Source organism: Pinus tabuliformis, chromosome 5_1, assembly GCF_031772625.1.
Source record: "Pinus tabuliformis cultivar Carrire ecotype Pingquan chromosome 5_1, CPIR1, whole genome shotgun sequence".
Taxonomy (NCBI): Eukaryota; Viridiplantae; Streptophyta; class Pinopsida; order Pinales; family Pinaceae; genus Pinus; species Pinus tabuliformis.
The window spans coordinates 866,881,183-866,901,648 of NC_142305.1; the positions used below are offsets into that span (position 1 = coordinate 866,881,183).

At 39.5% G+C, this 20,466-nt stretch overlaps 1 protein-coding gene and 1 pseudogene across 8 annotated transcripts in view; one reads left to right on the forward strand and one right to left on the reverse strand.

Annotated features, from left to right (window-relative positions):
• Nucleotides 1–20,466, reverse strand: part of LOC149167576 (SNF2 domain-containing protein / helicase domain-containing protein / F-box family protein) — a 136,679-nt gene that overhangs the window by 102,354 nt on the left and 13,859 nt on the right. The gene's annotated exons all lie outside the window — the stretch shown is intronic.
• LOC149167577 (transcription factor bHLH112-like) lies at nucleotides 3,501–19,147 on the forward strand (annotated as a pseudogene).

Below are 20,466 nucleotides of genomic sequence, written 5' to 3' on the forward strand. Positions count from 1 at the left end.
AACCTATCTATAAGGTTATGTAACACTCAGCTTACTTACTCTATTAGGTAGCTTACTTAATCTATTAGGTAGAAAACGATATCGGCAAAATAGATTGAACACCATTACTTCATTACAAGGGATATGGATTACTTGTCCCGAATTAGGAGCTGGTTGATTATGCAAGCTTATGAGGTAACATAGTCATGATGGAATCACAAGCTTATCTTTCTATGTGTATCTCGTCCCTCTAACCTCTTCTGAATGATTAGCCTTAATCTTATTCCTTCTTATCCTTTCTTAAATTCTTTTTTGATGACTGAATAGTAGGCATATGAGTTTATAACTTCTATTTTATGCCTTAACGAGTGGGTGGTATAAAGGAAGGATACTAACTCATAAGCCTTAGATACATGAATAGAAAGGCTTAACTGAAGCTCCTTCATCGGTGGTAGATTTCGCACAGGAAGGGATGTTGCAGAACCTTTAACTGGCAAAGAACCCATTGAAGTGGACCCATCAGCGAAGGTAGAAGCCTTTGTATTTGAACGAGTGAAAGCCTTTGATCCCATAGAAATTTATGTTTATCCATATGCAATAAATAAAGATTCACACCCCGCAGCATCTTTAGCATTGGCATGTGTTCTTAATAAGGTTTGTTTCGGGATTAGCTCTTCCAATAATAAGGAACGCTCAAGTCTTCGCTTCCTGTTCCATCATAAGTTCTTTTTCTAATAAGTTGGTGAAGTTATGGTATTCCCTTTAGTTCTAAGAGCTAGCGTTTCAACATTCCTTGTTTTTCCTCTCCCTTATGGTCGAGCGACTATGTTCCTCTCCTGTTAGTTGAGTCACTTAACGTACCTCTCCCTTTTGGTTGAGCAATGAATTCCTCGACATCCAAGCTTGAACAATCAATTTGGGATGGGATCCCTCTCCTTAGCAGTCGAGTGTGCATTAGCACCCTCACCCATATGAATGAATGACTCTGTCCTTCTCCCTTTCGAAGTTGTTATTATATACTAAGTCGTCGGGTTTGCCAAATTTAATTTTAGAGATTCGAAATTCACCGAACTTCAACCGAATTCAAATTTGTTCAATCAGGTTCGCCGAACAAAATGCCGAACTCAAACCCGAATTCGAACCCCGAACTTAATCGCCGAACTTCATGAATTTCGAATTAAATTCACCATTGAGTTCGTTGAGGTTCGTTTTTTCCTGGTTTTAAAAAAATGAAATTTTATGCGAGCCCGTCTAAGTTAGGGTTTCATTTTTTCGCTGTTTAAAATAAATAAATAAAAATCGTTGTTTATGTATGTTATGGGTTTGGTTTTGTTTTATTTCACAAATCAAAACAAAGTGACAGGCTACAGCATCCGCGGGTTTTGTTTTGTTTTATTTCATAAAACCAAAACACAGTGACAAGCACAACGACATCGCTGTCTGCGGGTTTTGACATTTGTTACACAACTCGACGCATACATAGCTCAGCCCTCTCGTAACCACTGACAGAAACGTTGCAGCCTGCACGCATACATAGTAACACAGCCTTGGCCCTCTCGTGACCATTGACAAAGACATTGCAGCCTACACGCATACACAGTAACACAGCCTTGAACCTCTCGTGACCACTGACAAAGCAGTGAGCCACCTTCAAGCAACCTTCAGCGAACCGCACTGTCCAGACTCCAACGTCCAAGTAAGTCAAAAATTAAAATACACATTTTTTTTATCAGTTAAATACAATTTACTAGTTTTTTATCAGTTAAATACAATTTATCAATGAAATACAATTTATCAATGAGTCACAAATTACAATTTACTAGTTTTTTTAATATAGTGTCTAGACTCTGAGGACTCTGAGGCTTCAGCGTGAGAGATCCAGACTCTTTAAATTTATTTTATAAATTATAGTTTCATAATTTCATTCTGCAAAAAAAAATACAAAACTAATTAAAATGTAAATTAAAAAAAAAAATTGCAGACATTTCAGTCTTCAAGCCTTCACCCCAGTGTTCAACAATCACAAGTTCAGAACCTTCAAATTTCAATGGCACCCCCAAAATCCACTGATGTAGCATCGAATTTTGTCAAAAAAGAGGGGAAAAATCTTTTGTGTCAGTTGTGTGGACATCAATTCACTGGCTCTTTAACTAGAGCAATGGATCACCATTTCAATATTAGCAATGGAAGTGGAGGTGGTGTTGAAGGTTGCACTAAAATCTCTGATGAACAAAAAACCACAGTGGAGAAAGACTATTTCACTTCAAAGATGGAAAACGAGAAAAGGGAAAATAAGAGGCAGCAAATTGAGAGCCATGTCTTCCTCCAACACCATTAATTCCATTGGTGGATCAAAGTTCTACTCAAGTAAAAACAGGTGGAACCAAAACATTAATTCAATTCTGGAAACCTGTTGAAACTTGAGAGACAAGTTGATGATGTTGTTGTAGAATTCTTTTATGCATGTGCAATTCCCTTTAATGTGGCAAGGAGTCCATATTTTAAAAATGTAATTAAAAAGGCCATTGATTTTGGGAAGGGCTATGTTCCTCTCAGATCTGAAGCTTTAAGGACAACTTTGCTAAAGAAAACAAAAGACAGAGTGACAGGAAAGTTGGTTCAGATTAAAGAGGCTTGGAAGCTTACAAGATGCACAATTTTGAGTGATGGTTGGTCAGATTTGTGTCATCGCCTATTGATCAATGTGCTTGTTTATAGTCCTCAAAGGGTACTTTTCTTGAAGGCAGTAAATGCAATGGATCGAGTGAAGATATTAGAATTTATTTTTGGAATTTTGGATGAAGCAATTCAAGAGGTTGGGGAGAAAAATGTGGTCCATGTTATTACAAATAATGCATCAAATTGTGTTGGTGCAGGGAAGCTGATTATGGAAAAGTATAATCACATTTACTGGACCCCTTGTGCAGCTCACTACTTGGATTTAATGTTGCATGACTTAGCCAAATTTCCTTGGGTTAATGAGACAATCCGAAGAGCCAAAACAATTGCAAACTCCATCATCAACCATCGTCTCACTTTGAGCATATATAGGAAGAATGTATCAAAAGAGTTGTTGAGGCCTTGTGATACAAGGTTTGCCACTTTTTATATTACTCTGAAAAGAGTTGTTGAGGAAAAAGCAAGCCTAAGTTTTTTTTTGCAATACTGAGTGGGAGATATCTACCCTTTCGAAAGAAACTAAGGGGAAAAATGTTGAACAAATAGTGTTCAATAATGGTTTTTGGGAAAATGCAAACAAGGTTTTAAAAATATGTGGTCCAATTGTTAATGTGCTCTGCGTGGTTGATGGTGACAAACCATGTACGGGTTTTGTTTATGAAAGCATTGATCGTTGCAAAAAAACCATTGCAAGTGCTTTTAATAATGTGGAAGCTGATTACCAGAAGATATGGGATTTAATTGATCAAAGATGGAAGATGATGCATAGTCCATTACATGCAGCAACATGCTATTTGGACCCTAGATTGTTTGGGTTATCAAGACATAGGGATGAAGAAGTCATGAATGGACTTATCCATGCTATTGAGAAGCTAAATCCAGATCTAGAAATTGCAGGTTTGGTCAGAAGTCAGTTGAGGGCATACAGGTTAGAAGAAGGGTTATTTGGAACACAATCAGCAAAGTATGACAGGAGCAAAAGTGATCCAGCAGTATGGTGGGAATTTTATGGTTCTGGGGCACCAAAATTGCAAAATTTTGCAATTCATATCTTAAGCCAGGGATCAAGTGCATCAGCATGTGAAAGGAATTGGAGTTCCTTTGACCACCTTCATTCCAAGAAAAGAAATAGAATGTTATCTGGAAGATTAGAAGATATTGTTTATGTCCGTAGTAACTTGCACTTGGCTTTGAAAAATGTGGCTAGAGAGTCATCCAATTACTCTACTCCGTGGATTGATGAATCCGATGCTAAAGCATCTAGCGGATTCACAACTCCTACTGCTCTTGAACAAGTGGGCCACAGGAACATCAAGAATAAAACTTGTGTTCCTGTTTTAGATTTCTAGTTTACTTTTTGCATGAACAATTTTCTAAAACTGCCAAACTACTTTAAACTTTCGAGTTTATATATTTTGAATACTTTTTTATAATATTGTTTTTCATTATATGAAATCTGATATGGCCCGTGGTTTTGTTGAATTTGATATGGGTGTCAATGTCTATGATGAATTTCTCACCTTGTTTACTATGTATGGAAGTTGGTTCTTTATTGGCACTCGCTTTCATGGTTTATAAAATTATGTGGAAATGATTTAAATGTTTGAGCAATAATCTTATGTGTTTGCAATGTGCATTATGGACTTTGAATTTGACTTTAAATTGACTTTATATATATATATATATATATATTTCAAATTTCTATATGTCGAACTTTATCGACAAAATTTTAGGTGCCGAACTTTATTCGAATTTCAAGGTCGTAGAACTCGAACACGAACACGAACCTGGTGACTTCGATTATATATGTAACTATGCATTTTAATTAGTAATTACATTTCAGCAAACAACATTGCTATTATATATGTAATTATGATTTTTTTATACATCGATCTCTTTCATTATTCCAGCTACATAGTAGTAATTACAGTTTGAATTATATACGTAATTATGCAGCATCAAATTTGCATTCCAAATCCTGAAAAAGGAGAGGAATCAATAAGTACCTACATATCTACCTTCCTTTCCATTGACTCGAAAGCTTCTCCCTATCGATTGGTTATCCCTAAATTTCTTCCCCTCAAAGACATAGTTCAAGTAAGTCACTTACAAATAGCTCAGGTAACACCAAGTCCTGAAAGAACAAATATGGTCTGTTACTTTATGGTATGTTCTATACTTAGTGCAGTTTACTTCAATTTCTTTTTATTAGCCATTGTTTAGAAATCACATAAACATAAAGTAAAATGTTGATAGAACATTAATAGATCGACAGAAAACAAGCCAAGACAAGAGACACAAAATGTGGCGGCTAGCCAAGGACAAAACCCAATGTGGGGAAACCCTTTGATCAATTCTTCTTTAATCTTCAATAGTTCAACAGAGAGAAAGAGTACAAATTCAGAAATCTATAATTTTATGACAACAGCAGCAAAGTCCAACTTAGTCAAATAGCCCCGGATTGACCTCTAGTCAACCTTGAAGAATTCAGTCTTCAACAGCAAACTTTGGCAGCCCAAAACAACCCTTGGTCAACGGTCAAAACGGCAGTCAAAGATCAGCAGTCTGCGGTCAGTCCTAACCAGTCAACACTTTGGTCAACGCAACACCCAAACAGCCTGCGCAGGTCAACCCTTGGTCAACGCTTAACAAAACAGCACAGCACTTGGTCAAAGTAGCCCTAGAAAAGTCAACATTGCCCAAAAAGTCAACGCTGCTCTAAACAGAAAATGTGTCCTCCTTCTTACACGTGTGAGAGAAGTTGCTCCTTCGCTGGCCCAATGAGATGAGAGAGAAGATGAGTTGAGATGAGATGAGTGAATAATGACTCAACCTCACTTTTACTTATATGATGTGCTGGGCATGTGTGCCACACATTTAGCTGTTGGCCGACCTTGACAATTTGTCAAGTAAATACAAATAAATTCATATCTCCATAAATAGTTGTCATAATCGGATGATCATTAGATCAATCCTACACCTCTTGACGAGAGGAATCAAGGAAAAATATCAGCTGCCATAAATAAGATGACTCACATGGAGTTTGGCCCTAGTTGCCAATTTTAACACTCTCTCTCAACTAGGGAGAACTCCATCTGCTATTATGTTTGACTGTCAATACTATCTCTGCCATCAAATGCACTGCCCTGCATTGTTCGGCTCTACTCTGCTAAACTATGAAGAAGAAGAAATGATCGAAGATGTATCATACCATCCTCCACTGACCCGAAGTCAGTCTCAGAGTCTGTCATACCACTCTCACTGATCCCAGATCAGTATCATTGATCCCAGATCAATAGAGGTCATCTTAGCATAGGGAGTATGGTAGATACAACGATGCGTCCATCAATAGTACTACTAATGGTCCCTAACCCCATTTCGCTACTCATTGATCAGATGAGAGGTACTTCCCATGAGTCCCAGACTGCATGGGTAGGATGACTTGACAGGAGAACTAATCACCATGTCCCAAAGTCGCCACGGGGTATCACAAGGGAAGGTTGAACCTTTCACCCTCTACATAGCGCACCACTAGGGGAGGGTGAGTCGCCCTGTGGTCGCAAGACGCTCCAAGAAGTACCCCAAGCCCCCCGGAGCTCCCAGAGCTCAATGTATGCATCATACACGACCCTCAATGTATGCATCATACACGACCCTCATAAGAGGGTCTCTCAAGGACACCAAGTCGTTCTCGAAAAGTCAAGAATTTGACCTTTCCCAGGGGCTTCGTCAAAATATCAGCAACCTGCTCATCTGTACCGATATGTTGGAGCCTTATTGCTCCCCGCTGCACCATATCCCGAATATAGTGGTACATGATCGGATATAGTGGTACATGATAGCGATATGCTTGGAGCGATCATGAAATACGGGATTCTCTAATAAACGAATCTCGCTCTGGTTGTCACACAGGATCACGGTAGTATCCAATGTAAATCCAAACAGATCACTGAAGAGCTTCCGCAACCAGACCACCTCACAAGAGGCCATACTCACAGCAATGTACTCTACCTCAGCGGTGCTCAAAGCCACCGACTTCTGCTTCCTGCTCATCCAGGATATCGAGGCAGATCCCAAAGAGAAACAGCACCCGAAAGTGCTCTTTCGGTCCACCACACTACCTGCCCAATCAACATCGGTGTATCCATGTAATCTCACATCTCCGGCGGTGTATCTCAACCCATGAGTGATTGTGCCACGAAGGTATCTCAACAGATTCTTGGCACCAATCCAATGTGTGTGGTGAGGCTCAACCATATGTTGACTCAATGTGTTGACTGCAAAACATATATCCGGACAGGAGTTCACCAAGAACATCAATGCTCCGATGAGTTGACGATACTCGGTAGCATTTTGTAAAACATGTTTGACAGCACCACCGCTTAACTTCTTGAAGTCAAGCTCCATCGGGGTAGTCACAGGCTTGCAGTCCACCGTACCGAATCTCTCCAATATCTTCACCACATATTTTACTTGAGATAGGAAAATCTCCCCTGGCTTCTGCCAAACTTCCAATCCTAGGAAATAGTGCATCAGTCCTAGGTCCTTCATCTCAAACTCAGAAGCCAACTCCCTCTTACATTTGTGAATGAGAGGGTCTGCACCTGTCAGAAAGAAGTCGTCAACGTATAGCATCAATATGAGAGGTTTGTCATCTTCAAACCTTAAAGTAAAGGTTAGGGTCGGCTTCACTCCTAGTGAATCCCAACTTCATCAAGTAGCTATTGATCCTCTCATACCACGCTCGGGGTGCTTGCTTCAGCCCATAGAGGGCTTTCTTCAACCTACACACATGAGATTCCCGATCATGAATCTCAAATCCTTCAGGTTATTCCACATCAATGTTTTAAAACTCCGACTCCGACTCGGCCGAGGGTCGACTTCGACTCGGCCGAGGGTCGACTCCGACTCGGTAACGACTCGGCCGGCGCGATTTCAATGACTCAGTCGTTGTAAAAAATACATTAAATATTTATTTTTTATAAAAACACATAATTTTAAAGATTTTCATTCATGTTTCCAAACACACAGCATTAGAATATAGATAGAAGACAACATATGATCAAAGTAGGCTCATGAATATATCCATTATATCAAAATGGCACCTAGTGCATTGTCCAATACATACATGATGATGATATAGAGATCAAAACAAAAACACATAACCAAGGAGGCTATAAATGGCCTCTACAACAAAAGTCTGTGACCAGTACTACTAGCTACTGCTAGAGTTGCCAACATCATTTGGCTCAGTGTTACTTGGGAGTGGGAGCGAAAGCGGGGAGCGAGAGCGAAAACGAGAGCGGGAGCGACATTTTCAGAAGCTCCCGGTTTGGAAGCGAATCCCGGAGGAGTTCAACAACCAATGTCACTAACATCAAGGTACATAGAGGGATTGGTGCTCTTGATTAAATACAAGTTCCATACCCTAATACATGACAAAGTTCAATGGAAACATTGCAATCCCCCAATCCTGAAATCCTAAAAAACTGATAAGTCTGCTGGATTTTGAATGAAATCTAAAATTCTACTTTCTCCATATGAAATCCAATGAGGTCGGAACCACTCTCAAACATCCTGAGCCATTTCATGGTAATGTTAGAAATTTAAGTAAAAGGATGAAAATGAAGATTAAGGAGAATGTCACTTTTACTTTCTTAAACATTACCATGAAATTTGAATAGCATATCAATACTAGGAGAGGGGAATGGACCCCAAATAGCATTTAACTAATTTAAAAAACACCTTGGAGTCCCCAACACTCAGCTAACAGTTAAAAACTTTAAAAAAATATGAAAAATCGCATTTTTTTGGGGGTTACAGGCCGCATTCATTGACTCGGCCGAGTTATTGCAGAATCGACCGGGTTGACCGAGTCAGTGATGACTCGGCCTCCCGTTCCGTTTTTTCTGCCGAGTAACAAAAAATCCCAACGACTCGAATCAACTCGGCCGTTTCGGATTTGATTCAGCCGTTTTTTAAAACATTGTTCCACACAATGTTGCACGAAGTGCCCCCCCCCCCCCCCCCCCGGGCGGTTCCAAGCCCCGAAGCGCGTCCCATACAAAAGCGCCTAGGAAGCTTGGCCCAAAGCGGCGCTTTCGAATTCGGAAGCGCCGCTTCCTGTTTTTTAGCCGCTTCCTGGAAATTTGGAAGCGCGGTACGGAAGCGCTGCTTCCTGTTTTTTAGCCGCTTCCTGGAAATTTGGAAGCGCGGTACAGAAGCACCACTTCCAGGCCTCCGAAGCGCACTTCGTACGACGCTTCGAAGGAGGAAGCGTACGCTTCGGGAAGGAGGCCGCGCGCAAGGCAAAAAAAACAATTTTATTTTTATTTTATTTTTAATTTATGTTAACTTAGCATAAAGTGGGTGGGTTAGGGTGAGGTTAGAGTGAGATTAAGATGAGGAATCAAAAGAATAAAGCCCCCATTCATTCCTCATTAGACTTGTAGGCTTGTGAATTTGAATTTTGAACCTTTTTTGTCTTGGCGGTGACAAAGTGACATATTTTGTAAACATTATTATTTGAATTTTGGACATGACAAATGTTGACAGTTGCTCACTTGCTAGATAAATCATAATATGCTCTATGTTTTATGTTTTATAATATGCTTAAATGTTTTATGTTTTATAATATGCTTAAAAATTTGATGTATGTTTGTAATAGCTAAAATATAGATGAATGTTGTACATACTAGTATCTACAATGGAATCATGGATGCCATATCTATCTTGATTTATGCAAAAATAAGCATGTTTTCATGTTTTCTACAATTAATTTGCTATTTGGGATGTTTGTTTTGAGTATAAATGCAAAAAAAAAAAATATATATATATATAGCAAACGCTTCTGCGGACGCTTCGCTTCCTAGATTTTTGGAAAATGACGCTTCCGCGTCCCCGCTTCCAAAAAACGCTTCCGCTTCGCTCCCGCTTCGTGCAACATTGGTTCCACATAGACTTCATCTTTGATCGAACTATGCAAGAATACGGTCTTCACATCCATCTGATGTAGGTTCCATCCTTGCGAAGCAGCAAGGGCTATGATCGAGCGAATGGTGGTATATCGGGCAACAGGTGCAAATATCTCATCATAGTCTATACCTTCCTTCTGAGAGAAGCCACAAGCGACAAAACGAGCCTTATACTTTTTAGCACTTCCATCAACTCCATGCTTTATCTTGTAAAGCCATTTCGAAGTGACAACTACTTTGTCCTGGGGTCTAGGGACCACATCCCAGACACCATTCTTCATGATGGACTCATATTCCTCAGTCATAGCACCCTTCCATACTTGATGCTTGAAAGCTTCTGTGAACGACGAAGGCTCATTTTGAATGATCGTGCTCATGATGGTCAAGTATCCCTGATACCTGGTCGGCTTCTTACTTTCACGGAAAGTCCCTCTGGGTGCAATGTGTCCTTCGACATCATCAAGTGTCCCCCTAAGCCATGAAGACCTCTTCCTAGAAGAGGAAGGCTCTTGCGGAGGGGGATCAATAAGATCCATAGGTTCTTCCACATCGGGCATCATCTCATCTTCCTTTTCCTTCGGTTTCCTAGAGTCAACTTCTTTAAATTCCCTTAAAGTAGGAAGATTGTCAACTTTGCTAAGAGCCATATCTTCGTCAAAGGTGACATCATGGCTAATCTCGACTTCCCGTTTTCCAACCACATAGATTCTATAGCCCTTAGTATTTTCGCTATAGCCCACGAAGATTCCTTTCTTTCCAGATGCACCCAATTTATTCATTTTCTCTTTCAGCACATGAAAATATACAGGACTTCCAAATATTCTGAAATGAGATACGTCAGGTTTCTTACCAGTGAACATTTCTTTGGAAGTCTTGGAACCCAATGCTTGATGAGGGCATCGGTTTTGCACATATACGGCAACATTTGCAGCGTCGGCCCATAGAAACTTCGGAAGCCTTTGATCATGGAGCATAGCACAGACAGCTTCCACAATCGTACAATTCTTCCTTTTCGCCACACCATTCCGCTCAGGAGTATATGGTGTTGTAGTCTCCCTCTTAATGCCAGCCTCTTTGCAAAAGTCATGGAACTCACTGGATTCATACTCAGTCCCATTATCAGTCCTTAAGATCTTGATCTTCTTTTCGGTTTGATTCTCGATCAAGGCTTTGAAGTGACAAAACCAGGAGAACACTTCATCATTCTTCTTCAAGAAGTATATCCAAGTCTTGCAAGAATAATCATCTGTAAAAGTGAGGTAATATAAATATCCTCCCAAAGAATTCACAGGCATCATACCAGATATGTTGGAGTGAACCAACTGCAATATATCGAAGGTCTTGCTATGGCTTGCGGGGAATGGTCCCCTTTTGAGCTTTCCTTCAGCACATCCAGGACATACACCTTCTTGCTCTATTTTGAACTAGGGCATCCCTGTCACCATTTGTCTTACATCGGGTAGAGATTTATAATGAAGGTGAGCAAACCTCCGATGCCATAGTTCGGACTGAAGGGATGTGTCACAAGACATGACACCCAATGGACTTCCTCCAACCTGATATAATGAATCAACTCAAAACCCAAGGGTGAAAGCATCTTTAAAATTCTTCTTCCATACACGTACCTTGCCATCGATGAAGGCCACCTTGTCGCCTTTGTCTTCCATTGCCAAAATGGACACCAAGTTCTTTTTGAGATTGGATACATATAGGACTTCTTGCAAATGAATTGTATTACCCTGATTTAATTGAAGAGTGACATTCCCTACGCCTTTCACGGGATATTTTGAGTTGTCCCCAAGAACAATTTCCAAGTTGGTCTCCTTCTCTATAATGTTAGAGAGAGCTTCTTTGTAACCAGTGAAGTGCCTTGAGGCACCACTATCAATAAGCCAATTTCCTAGCGAGTCCGGGGGAGCAATAGTAGAGAGAGCCACTAGTAGATAATATTCATCTTGCTTATTGTTAACAACATTAGATTCATACCTGGAGTTTCTTGCCTTCTTAGCGGATTGACCACTTCCTTGATTTTCGACGTTCCTTTTGCCATTAACTTGCCATTCCTTTGATTGCCTCAAGAGTGATTTTGATCATCATCATGATGTGAGACCTTTTTATCAGGGCACTCCCTTGCATAGTGGCCCATTTTGTTGCAATTGTAACATCTTCCTTTTCTTCCACCCTTCGGTCCGGCCTTTCCTTTAGATTTAACCCCAGAATTGTTTCTCCTTTTAGCATGAGAGGAGAATGTAGCAGGATTGCTTCTAAGTGTAAGCATTTCCTGCTATTCCATCCTTGTTTCTTCTTGAATGCATCTCGCCATCAGTTCCTCAAATCCTGGGATTACATTATTGTTGAGAAGAGTGGTTCCGAATATATACCATTCAGATGGGAGCCCTCCGAGAGTTGTGATGGTCATTTCCCTATTAGGAACGACTTCCCCAATTGATAGGAGATCATTTGCTTGCATACTTTCCCAAGTATGCTTGCATACTCTCATCTTTGCCCTTCTTGATTTCCTTCAACTTATTTCTAATGAACAAAACTTGATTTGCATCATTAACTTTAAATAAGCTTACCAGTCTATCGTAGATTTCATTGGAGGTGGTCAACTCGGAAACATAGGCCACCAGGCGTTTGTCGATAAAGTCCTGAATGATCTTCTTTGCTTTGACTTCTCCCTTGGTCCACTTGTTCCTTGCAGCAGCAGATGCATTTGATGGAGGCTCAACGATTCTGCCTCTCACATGGTCCAACACTTCCTGCTCTTCTAATGTCAGATCGAGAGACATCTTCCATCCGTGATAGTCAGACTAATCAATCGAGCTTGTCTTCAGTGGGGAAGTGTGATGAGGACCCCATGAAGTCTTTGAGATTGCTTTAACAGCCTTCAGTGATTGCTCTTTGCTCTTGCTCTTGCTTGGGATTTGTCTTCACCTCAGCTCTGATACCATGTTAATTTATGGTATGTTCTATACTTAGTGCAGTTTACTTCGATTTCTTTTTATTAGCCACTGTTTAGCAATCACATAAACATAAATTAAAATGTTGATCGAACATTAATAGATCGACAGAAAACAAGCCAAGACAAGAGACACAAGATGTGGCGGCTAGCTAGGGACAAACCCCAATGTGGGGAAACCCTTTGATCAATTCTTCTTTAATCTTCAATAGTTCAGCAGAGAGAAATAGTAAAAATTCAGAAATTTGTAATTTTATGACAGCAGCAGCAAAGTCAAACTTAGTCAAATAGCGCCGAATTGACCTCTAGTCAACCTTGAAGAATTCGGTCTTCAACAGCAAACTTCGGCAACCCAAAACAACCCTTGGTCAACGGTCAAAACATCAGTCAAAGATCAACAGTATGCGGTCAGCCCTAACCAGTGAACGCTTTGGTCAACATTGGTCAACGCAGCACCCAAATAGCCTGCACAGGTCAACCCTTGGTCAACGCTTCACAAAACAGCCCAGCACTTGGTCAACGCAACCCTAGAAAAGCCAACGCTACCCTAAACAGAAAATGCGTCCTTCTTCTTGCATGTGTGAGAGAAGTTGCTCCTTCGTTGGCCCAATGAGATGAGGAGAGAGAAGATGAGTTGAGATGAGATGAGTGAATAATGACTCAACCTCACTTGTACTTATATGATGTGCTGGGCATGTGTGCCACACATTTAGCTGCTGGCCGACCTTGACAATTTGTCAAGTAAATACAAATAAATTCATATCTCCATAAATACTTGTCGGAATCGGATGATCGTTAGATCAATCCTACACCTCTCGACGAGAGGAATCAAGGAAAAATATCAGTTGTCATAAATAAGATGACCCACATGGAGTTTGGCCCTAGTTGCCAATCTTAACATGGTCTCAGTTTCTCTCACTATATGAAATGAACAGTTGGCCTTTCTGGTAAGGATGGAAAGCCATTCTAACTATTTGTTCAATCAGTTCGGCCATTCAACATGATGGATTGTTTTACTTTCACTTGATCTTGAGATATGTTAGGACCATTATGCAACGCCAGTATAGGACCTACTCCTAACACTGGCACATTATTTATCCCCAACCTTGGCATGGAGCACATCTCAAACCCTAGCATTGGTTATATTCCAAACATTAGAATAAGATATGTTCCCAACCTTAGAATGGGATACATTCCAAATGCCAATTTAGGATCGATACCGAATGCAAGCATTGGCCCTTTTGCAAATGCTAGCACCGAGCCCAACCCTAATGCAAGTGTGGGTCCGAACCTAAATGCTAGTGTTGGACGCTTTCCATAACCTGGTGGAGGCTCTACATTTTGTGGAGGCCATTATCATCACATGTCTTTGCAAACTGGTCACAACCCATATGTTCTCCCTAGCCTTCCCTTTATGGCTAGTTTCAATCTCCCTGATTGAACTAGGTGAAGACAAATCCCAAGCAAGAGCAAGAGCAAAGAGCAATCACTGAAGGTTGTTAAAGCAATCTCAAAGACTTCACCTAGTTCTCCCTAGCCTTCTGGAGGACCTTTGTCCTGAATTGAAGCAGGTTGATCTAGAGTGAAAAGAATTTCTCCCTTCTTGTCCACCTGCCACAACACTAGACATCGTCAGCTAGTCAAAGACAATTGCACCAACATGCCCTTTCATTGCAAACAGAGTTAGAGTTAGGGCGTAGTCATGAGGATCTACATATGAAGGAGATCATGGATAAGACCCATGTTATCCTAGTTGAACATCAGGATGTCTGAGCGCAATTGAAGAAGGCTATAAAGGAGGGTCAGCTAATCTAGACTGCCCAAAGCACGAAAAATAGACCCTAATGACCCAAAAATACATCTACAGGTTTGCCAGGTTAGAATTTAATTCCCCTCATGAAAGGCCTCCGTAAACCATCCTCAATAAGTCCGGTGATCCTCTATGGATTGACCAGTTTAGAGGAATTTACTATGCCCAGACTCCAGGGAGGAGGCTCAGACTGTGTTACCCAGGAGGATACCCCAGTCCTCACTTACCTTACCACCTTAATCACCAACCTTTTAGTTCATATATTTCCTCCCATTTATTGACTAGCTTTGTGGACGGGAGAGGAGGAAAGCCTTACCTATTGCATTAATTTGTTTGCTTCCTTAAGGAGACACTTACTATTTTTTCTGATTGTTATTCTAGATGTCCCAAGGTTCTCGAACTATGTTACCCTCCTGGGCAACCCCCAGTCCTTGCCCTCAGCTCCCAATTACATAACTAGAGGAAGGCGAAGCCCTACCATTAGCTTTGTGTATTGCATTTATATGGATATATTTATTTCTTGCACTGGTAGAGGAGGCATATCTAGTTATTTCGCATGTTGAATCTTAGGATTGGACTTGTTTAGGAGACTATTGACCCGTTTGCGAATACGCTTGTTGGAGTTTCTGATTGAAACTTAAAAGACCTTATGTATCTTATGCTAGTATGTGAAATCGTTCACAAAACAAACCCTTAGACGTGAGGAGAGACTTGGTGTTAGACATCTAATCTATTAGGATTATGGTAAGGAATATGAACCATCATCGGGAGTCCAAAAGACCTTGGAAGATGAATTCAGCAATCATAAACAATGTATTTATATCTGTATCATTTTAATAAAAACATATCCACGCATACCTTTCACTTTGTGGTGCATTCCAACAGTGGAATCAAAGTCTAGCCATTCTTTAGATCCCGTTAGATTTGCGCCCTACTATGGTCTAACATTCACTCGATCGTTTCACTACTTCTCTATCTATTTGCGTGTCATTCCACGTTTAGGGTTTTCTAACCTACATTTTGTCTGTTATGAAACCAACTCACAAAAAGATAGAAAAGATAGATCAACGCCTTAGAATTCAGCCTCTTCGAGGAGGCAACCTTCTTTACATTACATAAATGAACAATTCTTGGATGATACAAATGAAAATACCTCCTTTCTATATATAGGAGTCTAAGGGGTCATAATATAATCAGAGCCGACATAACAATAATAATGTAAGGGCATAATAATAACAATAGTGGGCTTCTATGGGGCACAATAGTAACAATATGGGGACTACATGGGTACAACAATATAATAAGGGGGTTGTACTAATAACAATAAGGGGTTACACTAGTAGTATAGGGGCCTAACATGCCCCTCTCCTTCAAAAAGTGTTGTCCTCAATGCTTGAGTAGTTTTTGATGCTTCTATACCACTAGCAAAGGCGGTTTATCACCCATCATCAGAAGCGAAGGCAAGGGCATCAGAGCCTAGTGAATGAAGAACCAGAACCAATTGACCAATAAAAAGCAGCAGAAACGGAGGCATAGACAGCGAAGGTAGCAGGAAGAAAAGCAGAGGCATTTGACCGAGCCCAATAAGCATCATCCGCAGCGGGAGAGGAAGGACGCTCCACTTTAGAAGCGCTCTTTGAGGGGAATAAATCAAGGGCCAGGGCCTTACGCGGAGCTCAGGCTTGAGGGAATAAAATGGGGATGCTTGGAATCTTCAACGGGTAAGTTCTTCCACTTGATGAGGTACTCTGAAATTGATCGATTTCATCGCTGTCGGGTTCTTGTTTCTGTGACTGCTCCAAGTTCCAATATGATTTTTCCTTCCTCTTCAAGGTCTGGCAATAGTGTTTGAATTGGGATTTTCTGCAACTTTTGAATGAGTGGCCATACTTCTTCGTCCTTCTTCCATTCATCCCTTTCTTCATTTATCCAATCTGGTTGGATAATAGAAATAGCACAAAACAATGCTTCCACATCCTGATCCTTTCTTGAGAGTGCATCTGCAACAAAATTTTGCTTTCCTTTTCTATAGATGACGTCAAAGTCATAACCCAACATAATTGTGACCCATTTTTTCTGTTCTTCTAAAGATAATAATTGTTCTAAAAAGTATTTAAGACTATCATGATCTATTTTTACTTTGAAGTGTCTTCCCATTCGGTAAGGTCACCATTTCTTAAGTGCATGTAGTATTGCCAACATTTCCTTCTCATAAATAGCTTGCTTGAGATGTAACAGTAAAAATACCCAATCACCTACATCAAAACATTTTTCACTACGATGTTGATCTATCTGTTGTTTCATTCGATTTTGCACCAAAGTGGCGTTATCCTTTAAGAGTTGGAGAACTTGTTGATGCTCGATGTGATCTTTCACTGCTTGAACCTTTTTCTTCTTGATATGTCCTTCTATCTTGAGAGTTTGAGGAGTGGTAATTTCTTCCAATGTTTTACAAGATATGGTCGGATTCATTTCTTGATGCTGGATGTGATTTTTCACTTCTTGAACATTTTTTTCTTGATATGTCCTTCTATCTGGATAGTTTGTGGAGTGGTAATTTCAGCCTATGTCACACTGTTCGAGTTCGACAACGATTAAGTTCGATTCGAATTCGAATTTTCCGATCAAGTTCGAAAAAGGTTCGGCATTAGGTTCGACTATACATATTTTTCAATTTATATATATGACAAAATATTCTATATAAATAACAATTATATTTTCAATATATTTTCTCAAAGTCTCTCAATCTCAATAAATGCCACAGGTTGCCCAAATTTCCGAGTGGTCGTTTGAAATCAATTTGCAAGCACACCACGCTATAAACTAAGATATGATATTTATAAGAAGTTATTAAAATTAAATTAATAATGGAGGCTTATGCTAGGCACTAAAGTTGTTAAAACAAAGATAACGATAAAACATGCACATATTAGTTAATATATGGTCTTGTTGTGATCCCCAATTTAATAGATTTATAACCATGATATTTTAATAAGGTTGTTATTATTTTAATAATGGATGGTTATATAAGAGATTTTTTTTTAAGGTATCAAAACAAAGTTATAATGATTTTCCTAGGTCACCTGTTTGGAATGAAATTCGGGAGTCTGCAAAAATGCCAACTTCCTCGGATCATATCTCTGCAACTATAACACGAAAAGATCTTAAATTTGGACCCGAGGTTCATCACGATTTCAGTCCAAATGGGTTTTTTTTTAGCGTCTGAAACGTCGCTGGAAAGAAGTTATAGCGCAAATGCCACGATGACCTGTTTGGAGCAACGAAACTCTAGAATCCAAAGCTCTGATACCAAATGTTATGAAACCAGCTCACAAAAAGATAGAAAAAATAGATCAACGCCTTAGAATTCAGCCTCTTGGAGGAGGCAACCTCCTTTACATCACATAAATAAACAATTCTTGGATGATACAAATGAAAATACCTCCTTTCTATATATAGGAGTCTAAGGGGTCATAATATAATCAGAGTCGACATAACAATAATAGTGTAAGGGCATAATAACAATAGTGGGCTTTTATGGGGCACACTAGTAACAATATGGGGACTACATGGGTACAACAATATAATAAGGGGGTTGTACTAATAACATAAGGGGTTACACTAGTAGTATAGGGGCCTAACATTGTCCACACGTGCAACTAATCTTTGAAATTTAACAATTTCTCATGCCTGTTTCATTTGCACAACCTTATGAGAGAGGACCTTTGTGTGCCCATTCTATTAGTTTTTGTTACAATTATGACAACAAATGGATGATTTCGAGCATGTAAATAGAAAGCTTTTGCAACCGTCAAGCACCATAACAAGACCATAGGTGTTTACTTGCAACCCTTTTACTAGGCCCCTTGATCCTTCCAACACCTTGCCGCCTGATTCATTGGACCTCAAACTGGAAGGATTTCCAGTGTCCAACAAATTATTGATTTTGCCTATGTAGTATCTCGAGACCCTTACGGCTCCTGCGACTTTTCAGTCATCAAATATCCTAACATTCTACAGTAATATGAACAAGTTGGACATGCCTTATAGAATCCCAAGCCCAAGCCCAAACCAATTGTAATCCAACAGTTGAAGTCCAAAGGCAGCCCTCAAGTTCTCCTTCAGACCTTCTACATCTAAGAGCAATAATAATTTGCCAAAAAATGTTATTGATGAAGGTGGAGAGTGCACTACTAAACAGTAGAGAAGCACTCGCCAAGTTGGGCTTTGATATACAGCTTTCAAGATACCTAGAACAAAAAAATTTGTGGGTGCTCCGATGAAGGTGCATAAAGAGAAGCTAGGTGAATGCATTATAGTGTTGCAACAGCGCATCTCACCATTTGGAAATACTTGTACAACATTCATTCTTCTTGAAGCCATGGAATACTTTAAATTTCTACAAGATCAAGTTTGGGTATTGAGTCAGCTTATCTCAAAGACATTCCCTCCAATCAAACGGATGGTAGAGCAAATCAGGAAAAATACTACCTTCAAAGTAGAGCATTAAACCTAGTTCATGCATCAAGTATTCTCCATGTAGCCAATAACAATGTGGCATGTTTCTGGACATCTAGAATCAAATATGGTTTCAACATCTTTCAACCCTTTTTTGGTTTTCGTTTTTCTTTTTCAATCTATTCCTGCATTTTTCAACGGACCAATTTTCACCTTTACCACATAAATTCAAAACTAATAGTTAAAAAGCAAAAAGATGAATACAAGACCAAAAGCCTCATTTAGATTATGATTTATGATGCGTGTGTGTGTGTAGATATATAGATATATGTTTGTTTGAGAAAAGCAAATCCTATCTAGAAAATATGCTCATTTTGTTCTATGATTTTGTAACTAGAGAAGAGGATTTTCATAAAGATGCAACACATGATTTCACTCAGAAATTCATGAATGCAAATCAATTCACATTCCTTATCAAGAATAATGATAACTTACAAATAGTAATTTTGTAAGTTTACCAATTAAATTGCATTATAAATGGTTGCATTGTTGATAAAAACCAACACGTGCATCAAGTTGGACACATGAAGCACCAGTGTTTTGATCTTCATCCTTGTGAGCATTGCGAAAAGCATACCCATCCTTCAGATAGATCAGTGATTTACAGTGAGGCTTCTAGTTTTGAAGCCCTATCAATCAAGCATGTATAAGCGAACCTAAACCACAACCTAGAGCCAGAGCTAGCCATAGGTGGAGTCGGATCATGCGCATCATGATTCAATTTGTGGTTTTTCTAAAACCACCATTTAGTAGGAAGACTTACAATATCTATTAAACATCAATTTACAGTCATCTTCAAATCACTATTGTGAGCACTTCCAATCAACATAAGACATCAACTTCTAGCCAAATTTGGAAATGTTTTGAGAACTATCGAGCCTTAAAGCCAAGTTCCACGATTCGTGGTCATCTTCTAAGCATTGTTAATTTGCAATCATCTTTGAATCACCATTTGTGAGCACTTTCAATCAATAAAAGACATCAACTTCTAGCCAAATTTGGAAATGTTCCAAGAACTACTAAACCTTATATCCGAGTTCTAGAGTTGTTGGTCAACCTTAAACCACCATTTAGTAGAAGACTTGACTTTCGCTTCTACTAGCCATTGGGTTTGTGGTCATCCCAAAACCACCAAATTCAAGGAGCACATTCAACCATTACAAGTTGTCCTCATCTCTCTTGCTTGGACTCATAAGAACCCCTTCAAATTAAGGGGAGGAACATTAGACACCTAATCAGTTGGAGTTACGGTAAGGAATATGAAGCATCATCGAGAGTTTGAAAGACCTTGGAAGAAGAACCCAACAATCATAAACAGTGTCTTTACATGTGTATCATTGAAAACCTCATCCACTGTTATCTTTCACTCTAGTGTACATTCCAATACATGGAAGAATGTAATTTAGAAGACCTTGTGTTTATAATATTTTAGTATGCAAGATTGTTTACAAAAGCACACCTTGGTGGTGAGAGAGAACTAGGAACACAGAAACTTAGAAGACCGTGTGTTTCTAATATGTTACTAAGTGGCATTATTCACAAAG